We start from the raw sequence: 14,309 nt of genomic DNA on the forward strand, positions 1-14,309 counted from the left end.
TAAAGGTGAACAGCGGCTTCAACTGAAAGAGGAGCTTAAACACAAAACCCCGACTCAAGTACATCGACAATTATTTGATAAATTGTCAGAAAATGAACGGTTTCTTGGGTCACATACATTCGCACCTTCGACCAACGTTCTGAATAACATCAAAAGAGATGGCTGTCCAGTGGGCAAATATTCAAAAAACTGGCTATTCTGCATGGAACAATTGATGGAAATATTCACGAATGAGAAGAAAACTAATTTTCTGCGTACGTGGTCAGCGAATCCCCCAGCCGTATCCATGTACAATGACGGACAGGTGAATATCTATAAAGAGCTGTGCCGCGTGGATTTTCTTTTCTTTGATGGCTCCGGAGGTGTTACGCGCAGCAGTAAAGGCTTTGAAAATTTTCAAATCTATGTGCTATTGGTTCGAAACCCAACAAAGGACCGACCCGGAATGCCAGTCGCTAGCTTTCTCACAGGAAAGCACGACAGCATCACAATTGGAAACTTTCTGCGAGAATTTATACGTGATTCTTCGAGTAGAGAGCGATCCACGAAACCCTTGATCATCATAATAGACGGCAGTAAAGCCGTATGGAATGCAGTTTTGGATGCTTTTACCAGAGAGAATAGACTTCAATATTATTATCGATGTTATCGAATTGTCACTGGTAATGCTGCGCAAAATGACATGGAAAAAACATTTGTCATAAATTGTTACAGCCACAGCATGAAAGCTGCATCCATCTTGTGTCGCAAGTACTATAAAAAGGGATTTGTTGCCACTGCAATGTTTTGGATTGGTCTCTTACTGTCACAAGATATGCTCTCAAAAATGGACGAGATAATGCGTCACATTTGTATCGTATTGCTTTCTCCAAAATGTACGCCAGTTGTCAATAGCAGCTTTGCGTCTCTGTTATCGCTGCAGGGAGAGGAGTACCCAACTGACGCGACGGAAAATGATCTTAATGAGCCAAGTCACGACGATGATTATTTTTCCGGGATAATCCCCGTCGATAAAAAGCAAGAGCTACAGTCTCCATTTTATCGTCGATATCGCAATCTGGAGAAAGAGTGGATGTCAACTACAGCAATCGATTCCGATCCGGAAAGTCAACATGACGACAACGTCTATTACTCTCCGTCATTTTACGTCAAACTCGTCGAAGTGATCGCTAGTCGATTAGGCGCAACTTCGCGACTTATGCTCGGAGACCTATCAAGGCACAGTCACACTGAAATTCTTCCAAACGAATATATGAAATTTGCAAACAGGTGGAAACAGCTGAAGAAATATCCTGGACGCTCAGTCTGCGATGGTATAAGAACACAAGGTTCAATTGAGCATTTTTTCTTGCAGCTGAAGCGGAATTATCTCAACAACAAGCGTGCATCAACTATACCGAAGTTTGTATGGGAATACGAAGATGCAACGAGAGTGACTGGTAAATTGTTCGCTGATGATCTGGTGAAAGTTAAGTACGGCTCGCGTCCCGCATCGAAACGGAAATTTCATTTATATCATCAAGGAGAGCAGCCAGCAAATAAAAAGCCCAAATTTTTGGAGTCAAAATTCAAGAAACGAACTACAAGAGAGGGATATTACGGAACTCCCATGGCCGCCGAAAAAATCAAGGATCGTAACCCAAAATTATTGACGCCAGAGAAAACATTTGCAGAAAAATTATGGAAATCAATAGAAGAACACGCTTTGTCGCCTGTCGGTCTGAAATTGACAGACACTGCGATCACTTCAAAATTCCACGCCGATGTTACATATGCAGATATACTGTCTGTCTGTCCCAATCCATCGGAGAAAATCATTCAAGATCTGAATGAAATCATGGCAAATGACACTAGATCAGGATGGCTGACAGACAGTATCGTTAACGCCTTCGTGATCCAGTGTGCGCGCAATGGAAATTCTCGGGTAAAGGATGATAATTTTGGGTACCTGGATATGGACACGTGTCATTTGATAATTTCTGGAAGGAAGCCTAAAACAGTACCAACCACTGTTCTTGATCACAATCGCCACTTATGCAGCTTCATACTACTACCAATTCTCATTCGTCGGGATTCCAATCATTTTGTTCTTCTCTGTTTTCAAAAACAAAAAAAAAACAATCACGTTTTACGATTCCCCTGGTACTCGTGATACAGAGGAGCAATACGGGATTTTATCGTCCATTACAGAATACCTTACCGATATTTCTGGGATAAATGCGAGCAGCGTAAAGAAGGAATTTTGTTGCGACTTCCTTCAATCCGATTCTTCGTCGTGTGGTGTTTGTACATGTATGGCAGCGTGGAACTTATGCATGCAAGACAAACACCGAACAAAATTTTTGCAAAACGACTTCCGTCAACAAATAATTTGGGAACTACATCAAAATTGCGTGTCGTCATCCCACATTGTGCGAAATACTGAGGTTGAATGTGGAATTATTAGTCAGATACCTGGACTCGAAAATCTGGGAAATACATGCTGGTTTAATTCTGTTGTACAAGCATACGCTCATGTCATACGACAGGCAATTGGGCCACTGGATGACAGCAGGGAAATTCATGGGGAACTCGCACATATATTTGTCTCCTTGACAAATATGAAGGAAGTCGCACGTGAAGAATTAATGAATGCTGTTAAAACTACATGCGAAAGAACTATGCTGGAGTTCGGTAAGCAGCATGATTGTTGTGAGTTCTATGCACTATCTTCCTTGCCACAAGTATTGGAAGAGATTCGTTGGAAGCACGAAATGAAATACGAAAGAATCATCCATTGCAAAAAATGTGAAACTGATGAAACAACATTCCACCAAAACAAATTCTTCGACGTGAATTGCGGAGCTGAATCGATAGCAGAAGCATTCCAGAATCCGAAAATTGCATGTGGAAAGTGTGGCTCACTGATAAATGCGAGCGTCACGTTCACTGAAGCTCCGAGTCTGCTTACATTGCGTTTCAACCGTGTGGATTCAAAACTTGGAAAGTTGGAAGATGCTGTCTTTGCCAACAGGAGCCTCGACATTCAGGTACTTAAAAATCAAAAACGAAACGGATATGCGCTCAAGGCTGTGGTTGCACACATTGGATCGGACCTGGACGGACACTATACCGCATACTTAATCGACTCTAAATGCTCGGTACAGATATGCAACGACAGAACTGTGGAGTTTGTGGATCCGAACAAAGCTTTCGATGACATTTCGAGGAGGGGATACCTATTTATTTATTTCAAAAAAAGACAACGAAGAATACCGCTGCAAAATTTCCCCAACCATAAATATTTCATGAGAAGTTTACCTTTGAAAATCATGGATATCAATGAAGAAACCATCTTACGTGCAAAATGGATTAGAGATTTAAACTCCGGAAAAGAATACGTCGCTTACAATACATTTTCACGAATAGTGTTCAACAAGGATGTGGTGCATGAGGATAGTGAACTCATGAAGAAATTAGCACCAACACACAGCAGCGATAAATACTTCAAGTTGGTGGTGTTGCAAGAAGTTGCTTTAATGTTTCTATCCATAACCATGAAGAGGACATACGAAGAAGTTTTGGAGAACCTGAAGGTACCATATGAATGGCAAAAGAAATGAATCTAAGCTACGTTTCTACACTGTTGTGTTGAATAACTATCCAATTTCGTTTTCTTTGTGGTTTTGTTGTGATATTTAAAAGCCTAACGCAAAGCCTTTACACAGTATGTTGAATGTGAGGCATATTCGTATCGAAGTGTATATAGGCCATAGAAGAATTTCATTTACCAGCAAATATCTCATTGTTGTGGCTGAGTGTGATCTGATTGGAGATTTTAACTCAATGATTTTGTTCGCCATTTTCGCAGTAATTGTTCATGGATTATATGACTGCATTCATTGACAGAGTGAAATCGTAGGCCGCAGGTCTGTCTGTAAGGTTGAAAGTTGAGTATATTCCTATTGACGCGTGTCGGCATAAAATAAGTGTCTATCCCCGCGCAGGCTTTCGCCTCGAATTGTGAGTAAACCTGGACACAGTAGACTCTGAAATTCATCTTATTTTGAAGAACTATCCAATACCGATTCCGTGATGGCTGAATTGTTGTATCTGAAGTCGCGCAAGACTTTTAAATAGGCGGTTGAAAGTTGAGTATATTCCTATAGACGCGCCTCGGCATCAAATAAATGTCTATACGCGCATACTTTCGTTTCGAATTGTGATTAAACATGGACGCAGTAGACTCTGAAATTCATCTTATTTTGAAGAACTATCCAATACCGATTCCGTGATGGCTGAATTGTTGTATCTGAAGTCGCGCAAGACTTTTAAGTAGGCGGTTGAAAGTTGAGTATATTCCTCTAGACTCGTGTCGGCATCAAAAAAGTGTCCATACCCGCGCAGGCTTTCGCCTCGAATTGTGAGTAAACCTGGACTCAGTAGACTCTGAAATTCATTTCATTTGGTAGAACCATCCCATGCCGACTCTGTGATGGCCTAATTATTGTATCTGAAGTCGCGCAAGACTTTTAAATAGGCGGTTGAAAGTTGAGTATATTCCTATAGACGCGTGTCGGCATCAAAAAAGTGTCTATACCCGCGCAGGTTTTTTCCTTGAATTGCGAGTAAACCTGGACACAGTAGACTCTGAAATTCATCTTATTTTCAAGAACTATCCAATACCGATTCCGTGATGGCTGAATTGTTGTATCTGAAGTCGCGCAAGACTTTCAAATAGGCGGTTGAAAGTTGAGTATATTCCTATAGACGCGCCTCGGCATCAAATAAATGTCTATACGCGCATACTTTCGTTTCGAATTGTGATTAAACATGGACGCAGTAGACTCTGAAATTCATCTTATTTTGAAGAACTATCCAATACCGATTCCGTGATGGCTGAATTGTTGTATCTGAAGTCGCGCAAGACTTTTAAGTAGGCGGTTGAAAGTTGAGTATATTCCTCTAGACTCGTGTCGGCATCAAAAAAGTGTCCATACCCGCGCAGGCTTTCGCCTCGAATTGTGAGTAAACCTGGACTCAGTAGACTCTGAAATTCATTTCATTTGGTAGAACCATCCCATGCCGACTCTGTGATGGCCTAATTATTGTATCTGAAGTCGCGCAAGACTTTTAAATAGGCGGTTGAAAGTTGAGTATATTCCTATAGACGCGCCTCGGCATCAAATAAATGTCTATACGCGCATACTTTCGTTTCGAATTGTGATCAAACATGGACGCAGTAGACTCTGAAATTCATCTTATTTTGAAGAACTATCCAATACCGATTCCGTGATGGCTGAATTGTTGTATCTGAAGTCGCGCAAGACTTTCAAGTAGGCAGTTGAAAGTTGAGTATATTCCTCTAGACTCGTGTCGGCATCAAAAAAGTGTCCATACCCGCGCAGGCTTTCGCCTCGAATTGTGAGTAAACCTGGACTCAGTAGACTCTGAAATTCATTTCATTTGGTAGAACCATCCCATGCCGACTCTGTGATGGCCTAATTATTGTATCTGAAGTCGCGCAAGACTTTTAAATAGGCGGTTGAAAGTTGAGTATATTCCTGTAGACGCGCCTCGGCATCAAATAAATGTCTATACGCGCATACTTTCGTTTCGAATTGTGATTAAACATGGACGCAGTAGACTCTGAAATTCATCTTATTTTGAAGAACTATCCAATACCGATTCCGTGATGGCTGAATTGTTGTATCTGAAGTCGCGCAAGACTTTTAAGTAGGCGGTTGAAAGTTGAGTATATTCCTCTAGACTCGTGTCGGCATCAAAAAAGTGTCCATACCCGCGCAGGCTTTCGCCTCGAATTGTGAGTAAACCTGGACTCAGTAGACTCTGAAATTCATTTCATTTGGTAGAACCATCCCATACCGACTCTGTGATGGCCTAATTATTGTATCTGAAGTCGCGCAAGACTTTTAAATAAGCGGTTGAAAGTTGAGTATATTCCTATGGACGCGTCTCGGCATCAAATAAGTGTCTATACGCGCAGACTTTCGTTTCGAATTGTGATTAAACCTGGATTCGGTAAGCTCTAAAAATATTTGATGGTTAAGAGTTATGCAATCCCGTGATCTTGATGGATTTGTTGTGATATCTGCAAGCGCCCAACACTGAAATAGAATCAATCAATCAGATAGCTATATTAGTATTCGTCGAATATACTGGTTGAACGTATATTGCTCAATATATTTGTGAAAATAATGTGCCAAATCACGATATTGTATCACCTTTGGTCATAAGGTTCAGATATTCAGAGGTAGACTCATTCCAAAATCCCAGCCTCGAAGTCGAAAGTCCATGTAACTTGACTGTTTTCACGCACAGGGTTAATCTTCACAATTTGTATTCATCAGTGTTTCAATTGATCGTTCGCAGTGCTTCACGTGTGTGCAAAGATTCCGCTGAGATTCCGCCAGGATGACTGCAGTGCCATACTACATAACATCAAGTTGTGCAACATTTCTCGCTCCATGAAAATACGTTCGGACGACTTGTCATAGTTGAGTGACTTTGATCCGAGTACGGGTCACAGTCAAGCCCCGAACTACTGCCATCTCCGGCTAAGCAAATTTGCGTTGTCACCATGTTACAGTTGCATTGTGGGGGATAGGCTGGACGACTTAGTACAGGCGCTTATGGAAAAACGTCCAGATTTAAAATATATTTGATTCGTATTGGGTTTGTAGTATTTTATACGAATGGAGCTTTGAATGAATAATCATCGTAACATTCAGGATTTGTTTCAGACCAATATCTCGTGTTTATATCTGTGTTATCTGTGTATTTCGACATGTCGAAGACATCTCGTTTTGGTGGTAGTGTTTGTTGCGCCTATGGGTGCAGTAAAAGGCAGAAAAAGAGATCCACGGAGTCATATATGAGAAGTAATAGCGATGGTAGTAGCGATGAAGAGTCTTTGGTAAAGCGTCGGCATCCAAGAACATTTCACCGGTGAGTGAATGGCAGAATATGCAGGGCAGCAAGACTATCTTTGAAGAATCAGTTTCTATTTTTAATATCTCCTGACCATCACAGTCAATCAATGTCCAGATAAGCCACAGCATTAATGAATAGGCCATGTTAAAGTGTCATTATACCAGAACATTTTGTCACAAGTATATGGATGTTGGTATGATCAGAGCAGACTATATCAGCAGTCTCAGCACCATATCAGTTCATCAGTATACCATGACCAGCCAGGTCACTGTTTGTATTCTGTATGGGCAGTTCAGCCAATAACTTGCTTAGTACTCAATCCTTGCTTAAAATTGTCGTGAAGGTTGGAGGTAGGACTAGAAGGAAAGGTATAATTGAGGGCCACACGGTTTTGTCCAGCATAGTCGAGTAATAATTCTATATTTCTGGTGCCAGATGCTCACACTAAAGTTCAAATTGCTAATTCCGTGGTCGAGTTCCTTATAGCTTTGTGCGTGCGAGACGTTCGATTTGTCTCGTAAGATGTTTTTTTAGGTTTACCTTTGGCTTTAGATTTAAAAGGTTACCTAATAGTTTATCCTTCTGGGGTAGACTGGGGTAGAAAGTAACAGATATATCTAAATCAAACAAGATAATTTCACATATGTTCCTGCTACTTTTATCAATGTTCATAACAAAGAATGGTCAATTTGGTGTGCTTTGTATCATAGAATTACTTGTGAACTGATACAATGTTCTCTACAACGCAGCTTTCCTACCAATGATTCCCTGAAAGAAAGATGGATAGAATGTATTAGAAGAAAAGACTGGGAGCCAGCAAGATCGTCGGTCATCTGCTCTGATCATTTTTCAGAAAGTGATATTTACCGTGTTGGCGGGAGAATTCGTTTAAGGACGAATGCGGTGCCGACAAGATTTCTGAATTTTCCAAAATATATGAGGCCAAAGGTACGGTAGACACTAGACAGTGACTATATATTTATGAAGTTTGAGCTCCAATTACTATACCTTTATTTTAGCCCTAGTTAACATGAAATTCACAAATTTCAGGCTTCGAACAACCGACGAGTGAGACCTTCTGCAGTTCCAGATAAGAAACGGCATTATGAAGCACAAACCGCTGAACCTGAAGTAGTTCTTCACGACCACAGCTACTGTGCGCACACGTCTCCTCGAAAAGTCGTTCAACAGCAACGCCGTAGGGTGGCAGAAATTAAAAAGAGGTTGGTTGCAGCCAGAATGAGAACATACCGTCTGCAAAAAAAAGTGAAAACTCTGGATGAGGTCATTGCATCTCTTAAGAAGAACAATTTGATAAGCGATTCGTGTGTAGAGGTAATGTCACAAAAATTCAGTGGTCTACCAAGTGAGCTCTTGCAACGTATGAAGCTACAAGCTGGTGGAAGAGGAGTCAAATACTCTAAGGAATTGCAATCATTTGCAATGACGCTTCAGTATTATTCCACTAAGGCATACAATTTTGTGCGTCAGAATTTTCAACTGGCTCTTCCCCATCCAAGTGTGATAAGACGCTGGTATGGAAAACTTCCCGCTGAGCCTGGCTTTACTAGTATTGCCTTTTCTGCTATCAGAGGAAAAGTAGAGGCATCAGCAAATCCTGTAATATGCTCCATAATGATGGATGAAATGTCGATCCGCAAACAGGTTTTTTGGGATGGAAAACGATACCGAGGATATGTAGACATGGGTACTGACTGTGAGGATGATGATTCTTTGCCTCTTGCTAAAGATGCATTAGTTTTTATGGCTGTTAGTATCAATTCATCCTGGAAAATCCCGCTTGGATACTTTTTCATTAATGGTTTAACAGGATCGGAACGAGCAAATTTGGTCAGAATTTGCATAAACAAGCTTAATGAAGCGGGTGCAACTGTTGCTTCATTGACATGTGACGGACCTTCATGTCACTTCGCAATGCTTTCTGCATTAGGGGCAAATATATCCTCCAGGAACATTGTGTCTAGTTTTACTAATCCGTATTTACCCGATCATCAAATCCAAGTAATTCTAGATCCTTGTCACATGCTCAAACTAATCAGAAACTGCCTAGCAGAATGGGGTACTTTGCAAGATGGTAGTGGGCACCAAATTTCTTGGAATTTCATCATTTTACTGCAAAAACTCCAGGCATCAGAAGGCCTGAGACTTGGCAATAAGCTGAAGAAGTGTCATGTGGAATGGCAGCAGCAAAAGATGAAAGTCAATTTGGCTGCTCAAACAATCAGCAGCAGTGTTGCTGATGCAATCGAATATTGTGATAAAAACCTCAAAATGAGATGCTTTCGGGGTAGTGCTGCTACCGTCAAGTTTTTGCGTAGTTTTGATCGCCTTTTCGACATACTCAATTCGAGAAACCCGTTTGCAAAAGGGTATAAATCTCCTTTAAAGGAATCAAACCAGCACTTGTGGCGTCCATTCATGTATGAAATGATGGATTATATTGCCAAATTACAGGACCCCTCGGGAAAATACAGTCCATCCTCAAGATTACCGGACCACGACTGACCTATCGATCTCGCTTCCCATGACATGCCGCCCTATTTCTTGTCGCTTTCTTTTTCTATACTGTATTCTTTACTTTCATTCAGTGTGCATGCCTCCTCTTTACTACGCCTAGGCCAAGGTGGGTGTCCGATTCCATTGACAAATCCAAGTCGCTTCGACATCTTCCTGTCTATTCATTGTATCGCATTTTTTGTGGTGTATTGAACTGATAAAATTGCTAATAAACCAATGATGATGATGAAGCCTATTGTTGAATCTCGCAGGAAAACAGGATTCCTTGGATTTCTGGTTTGCATAAATATAAATTATGTGGAAAGCTCAAATCTTTATGTTTGAAAAAATTCCAAGAGTTGGTTCTATCTAGGCTATAGAACGTATTTAGGTGTTTTTTCGATCATGCGTATTTTATAGGCTTCCATTAAAATATATTCTCTACTAGCACAGATTGGGCATTAATGTTATTTCATTAAGCTGGTTCTGTTACGGCGATTGACACCTTTGCCATATGTTCAATAATGAGGCTCAAGGTGATTCAATTGTTGAATTACCTTCACCCTTCCGTTGAAAAAGAAAATGACAATTCGTTACCGCTTTCCGATGTTGTCGTTAAGAAGGTGGATAACAATTTTGTTACATCTGTCATCCTTTTATCATTAGGCTGCATTCAGTGTCCAATACCTTTAGCGGTTAACTGTCAATATATAATTTATATGATATGTGCTCTGGTACACAGATGTAACTATCGCTTTATTCCATACTTGCTCGTGGCTGTTTTCTTTTCCATTCAAAGGTTCTGGAATCGACCATCGTTAAGCTGTAAAGCCAACCCTGCGTCGCCAGAGAGAATATTTACATACCTAACTCTTACTTTAAACCCACGGAAGACACCGGCTAACCCACTGAATGAGGTGAGGCCACTTTCTTCGCATGCCGTTGAATTTTCATTATTGTAATTCTGTACTCACAGTTTTTGGTATCTGTACAGATAATAAGAAAACAAAGAAGGGAGCAAGTCTAGCCAACACATACTTCAAACCCGTAGAAGACACCGGCTAACACACTTTCTTTACTATTTTATACGCATTTTGGTATAAAAACGTTGTCGTGACATCAAGGTATGTCGATCAATGTGTTTTCAAGTGAACAATTTCTCACATGTTAGTTCATTTATCTTGAACAGTGCCCCAAAACGATGTCGTCGTCGTAGGACCCGTAGTGGGGTGGCCTTCAATGTGACTGTGCCTGTGCCGCGTAAGAAGAGAAGAAATTCCAATAAATTGGAACTAAGATCAGAATCGGTTCGTTTATTATACCTCGTTCGCAGATATTAAGCCCTAACTTATCCCACATTTGACTTTCAGATCACCGTTAATTACGCCGAAGGCGACGTTAAGTCGATAACAATTAATTTATCTGTTTTTATTTTTTATGTTGTTGTTTTAATAGAAAAATTCGTTTCTCATAACCGAAGCTGGTGTTTCTGAAAACGAGAGTTCAGCATTTTGGTAGGAGACAGTACAGCGCGTTATTGTGACCACAGAAATGGTTGATCTAAAGCCAGGCTCGAGTGCTTCATCTAGTAGGGTAGGCAAGTATCGTGGGCAGAAAAACTGAGTTGGAATGTTCACATCTCCAGTTGGTTTTGAATCTAAACTAATTTCTGGTTTCATGAAAGTGCAAAACGAGCCAAGCTTCATGTACACACGTATATGGGTAGCTATAGGTGTAATTATGATAAAATACGGTGTAATTATGATAAAATACATATACGCCATTTAGATTGTATCTTGTGCCGTTTTGATTCGATAAAATTAATATTTACTATGAACTCCCAAAGTGCACAGATTGCTGTTACAACCAACATAGCCCCAATTTCACTGTGAATTGGGCAATTCTAGCTACATCTGAATAAGGACCCATGCGTTTCTTGTTTCTCTCATTCAATGAACTCATTCAGTCACTTCTACAGAAATCACTACCCCATCGCCACACATAGCAGACATATCTTTACTTTATCTTTTTTGGATTTATTTGAATACGCTGAACCAATAAATACGTAGAATAACCACAATGGCATTCAGTTGATTTCAGCAGTGCCTTTTGATATGTCCCATGATGCTGAATTTTCTCCATCAGCAATATTCACAGCTGGCAGTTATAGCATTCACATCAGCTCCATTGAAGTATGAAGATTTTGAATCCAGGATAGGTAATTCCGAGGCACGCTCCGATAATATAACTTCAAGCTGACAATCGTAGATGCTTTTACTTCCTATAGATACATATATCTGAAAGATAACTGAACTGGTATTATACATCTTTTGACAGCTTGGTTATTTCTGTACACGTAAAATATGCTGGATACAACGAAAGGAAAGGACGTAGTTTATTTTTGTCCTTGATGTTTTTGCGGCATATACACCGACTCATGATATACATACACACGATCTGCGCATATGCGTACCATGAGTGCATGATGTGCATATGCCGCTGGATAAGGAAGTGCAGATATAGCCTTTACGACTTTCTAAGTCATGCACCACCCCTCCATGCTATCCCAGTAATGCATGAGCGCCAAGCAGGGAAGCTATGGATACCAGTGTTACTAATCAGGTCTTTGGTCTGACCCGGCCGGGAATCGAACCCACGACCTACCGATCAAGAAGCCGGACGCTTAACCATTACGCTATCTTGATCGGCGAGTAAAGCAATCTACATCAGGAATATAACCACAAAAAATACATAAGATGACACATAGACAACCTTATTTTACCACGAACAGTCGAAACCACTTATATCTTCGACATGTCGAAATACACAGATAACACAGATATAAACACGAGATATTGGTCTGAAACAAATCCTGAATGTTACGATGATTATTCATTCAAAGCTCCATTCGTATAAAATACTACAAACCCAATACGAATCAAATATATTTTAGAACTGGACGTTTTTCCATAAGCTCCTGCACTAAATCGTCCAGCCTATCCCCCACAATGCAACTGTTTCTAGTGACAACGTAAATATCGCGAGTAGCGCACTCCAGTGTTTATATAGCTCAGTGGTCACAGTCAAAATATCTGTAGAGTACTTGAGAGTCAATGGTTCGCATGAAGCGAATTGCATTAATGTAAGTTCATTGTTTACAGTAGGGTTACCTACGTCCTCCTTTAGGGGGATTTGTCCTCTTTTTTTTAAATTGAGCTCAGCTTCGCACCCCCTTCAGATGCTTTCACGCCACCAAGGGGGGTGCCTCCCCCTAGTTTGATAACCACTGCCATGGTGAAATATACTATAGATAACTAAGGTAAACCGGTTTACCTTAGTAATCTATAAATATACTAACAAAAAGTTTAATCAAGTCCCTGCATTATTTCGATTTTAAGTACGCATTTTATCAATATTTTAATAAGTCTCATTTGACTCTCGCGGGCCGCACAGGACGGTGTTGCGGGCCGTAGATTGTTCACCTCTGTGCAACAGTGTTGTATAACCAGCCAATATAGAGGATCAAATACGAAGTATCGAGAAGTGGAACAAATTGATGTGGTACACAATACACTACCCATCTACATAAACGCATAAACTATATTCGTTCGATTTAAATCATGTTGGTAAAGGTGAGCACTGCGCAATGTAAGCAGTAAGCACTGAGCCGTCTAAGAAACAAAGATACGTTGCTATTACAAGGGCCGTAACAGCACTTCACCAAAGGGGGATTGATCCCCAGACCCTCCACCGGCGATACCCTGTTTACTGCAATTTATGATATGCGTGTTTAGTGAATCAGTTTTTGTCGCCTAAGCGCGCGAAATTTCTGGAATTCATGACTGAATCGGTCAGTATGATCGGGAATTGCATATATATTATGCTATCACTTTGTTGTCCTCTCTACTCACGTAATTAGATTTGCCGGTAGAGCTGAGTGAAGTGTCTTGAAAACGTGAGGGCCCGTAAATAATAATTAAACATCTTCGGGCGGGCGGACCCGTTGATATGACTTCGTCACATGATGTTATTTCGTGACTTCCAGTCTGCTATATCAAAAAATATAGAATCGCCCAAACGTAGGCTTCTAAACTAAGAGACGCACACGATTTCAAATTGGTATTTCTTCAGACATAAAATTTTTCCCAGCGGGATGGTATTTGTCTTGTGACTGTGAGGTTCAGATTGCAAAGACAGGAACATTCGGCGCCAATCATTTGGGCGCATATGGACAATTAAACCTATATGTATTTTGTATATATAACGAAGTCTTTGGTCAGCATAAAGGCATAGACCCTTTCGGCCAAGGTTTTCTCGCTGCCGATCGTTCTGGCACACTTCTTGGAGTCGCATGTTATATGGCCTAAAACTTGATTGTATGTCTTGGTGGGTCGTGGCGCGGTAATGGGCCAATACCCAATACTAAAGATACATGGCTACTTGAATGGGGAAGTTATATTAAATGCCAAGATTGTAATGACTCGACTCGAGTCACGATTTTTTTGGTGACTCGACTGACTCGAGTCATATTTTCAAATGCGTCAAATGACTCGACTTGAACCAAGTCATATGACTCGAGACTAGGACTGCTAAAACGTACATTTCATTGTAACTGCGAAGAATAGTAAAGCCACCACATAACTGGTATTTCGTCTATCAGTCATGGTACACGAAAATAGCGCCAGAAACTGCTAGGACTGAGGAAAATAACGATACCGGTATTATGAATGCGAACCTTTCTATATCACTCGAGCACAGTTGAAAAAAGTGGGTTGAACCAGATTGAACTCAAAACGGAACAGTGGACACGAGGACTTGGGCTCGGACTCAAGTCGCAACACCATGACTCGGCCCTCTAC

At 40.7% G+C, this 14,309-nt stretch overlaps 1 protein-coding gene and 2 long non-coding RNA genes across 11 annotated transcripts in view; 2 read left to right on the forward strand and 1 right to left on the reverse strand.

Annotated features, from left to right (window-relative positions):
- Nucleotides 1–14,309, forward strand: part of LOC145456779 (uncharacterized) — a 329,933-nt gene that overhangs the window by 160,792 nt on the left and 154,832 nt on the right. The window lies entirely within an intron of this gene.
- LOC145456745 (protein diaphanous homolog 2-like) overlaps nucleotides 1–14,309 on the reverse strand; it is a 233,324-nt gene that overhangs the window by 48,640 nt on the left and 170,375 nt on the right. The gene's annotated exons all lie outside the window — the stretch shown is intronic.
- The window catches only part of LOC145456780 (uncharacterized), a 114,662-nt gene that overhangs the window by 43,750 nt on the left and 56,603 nt on the right, over nucleotides 1–14,309 (forward strand). The gene's annotated exons all lie outside the window — the stretch shown is intronic.

This window comes from Botryllus schlosseri, chromosome 15 (genome assembly GCF_051294905.1).
Source record: "Botryllus schlosseri isolate E-star chromosome 15, Bs_hap1, whole genome shotgun sequence".
Lineage (NCBI taxonomy): Eukaryota > Metazoa > Chordata > Ascidiacea > Stolidobranchia > Styelidae > Botryllus > Botryllus schlosseri.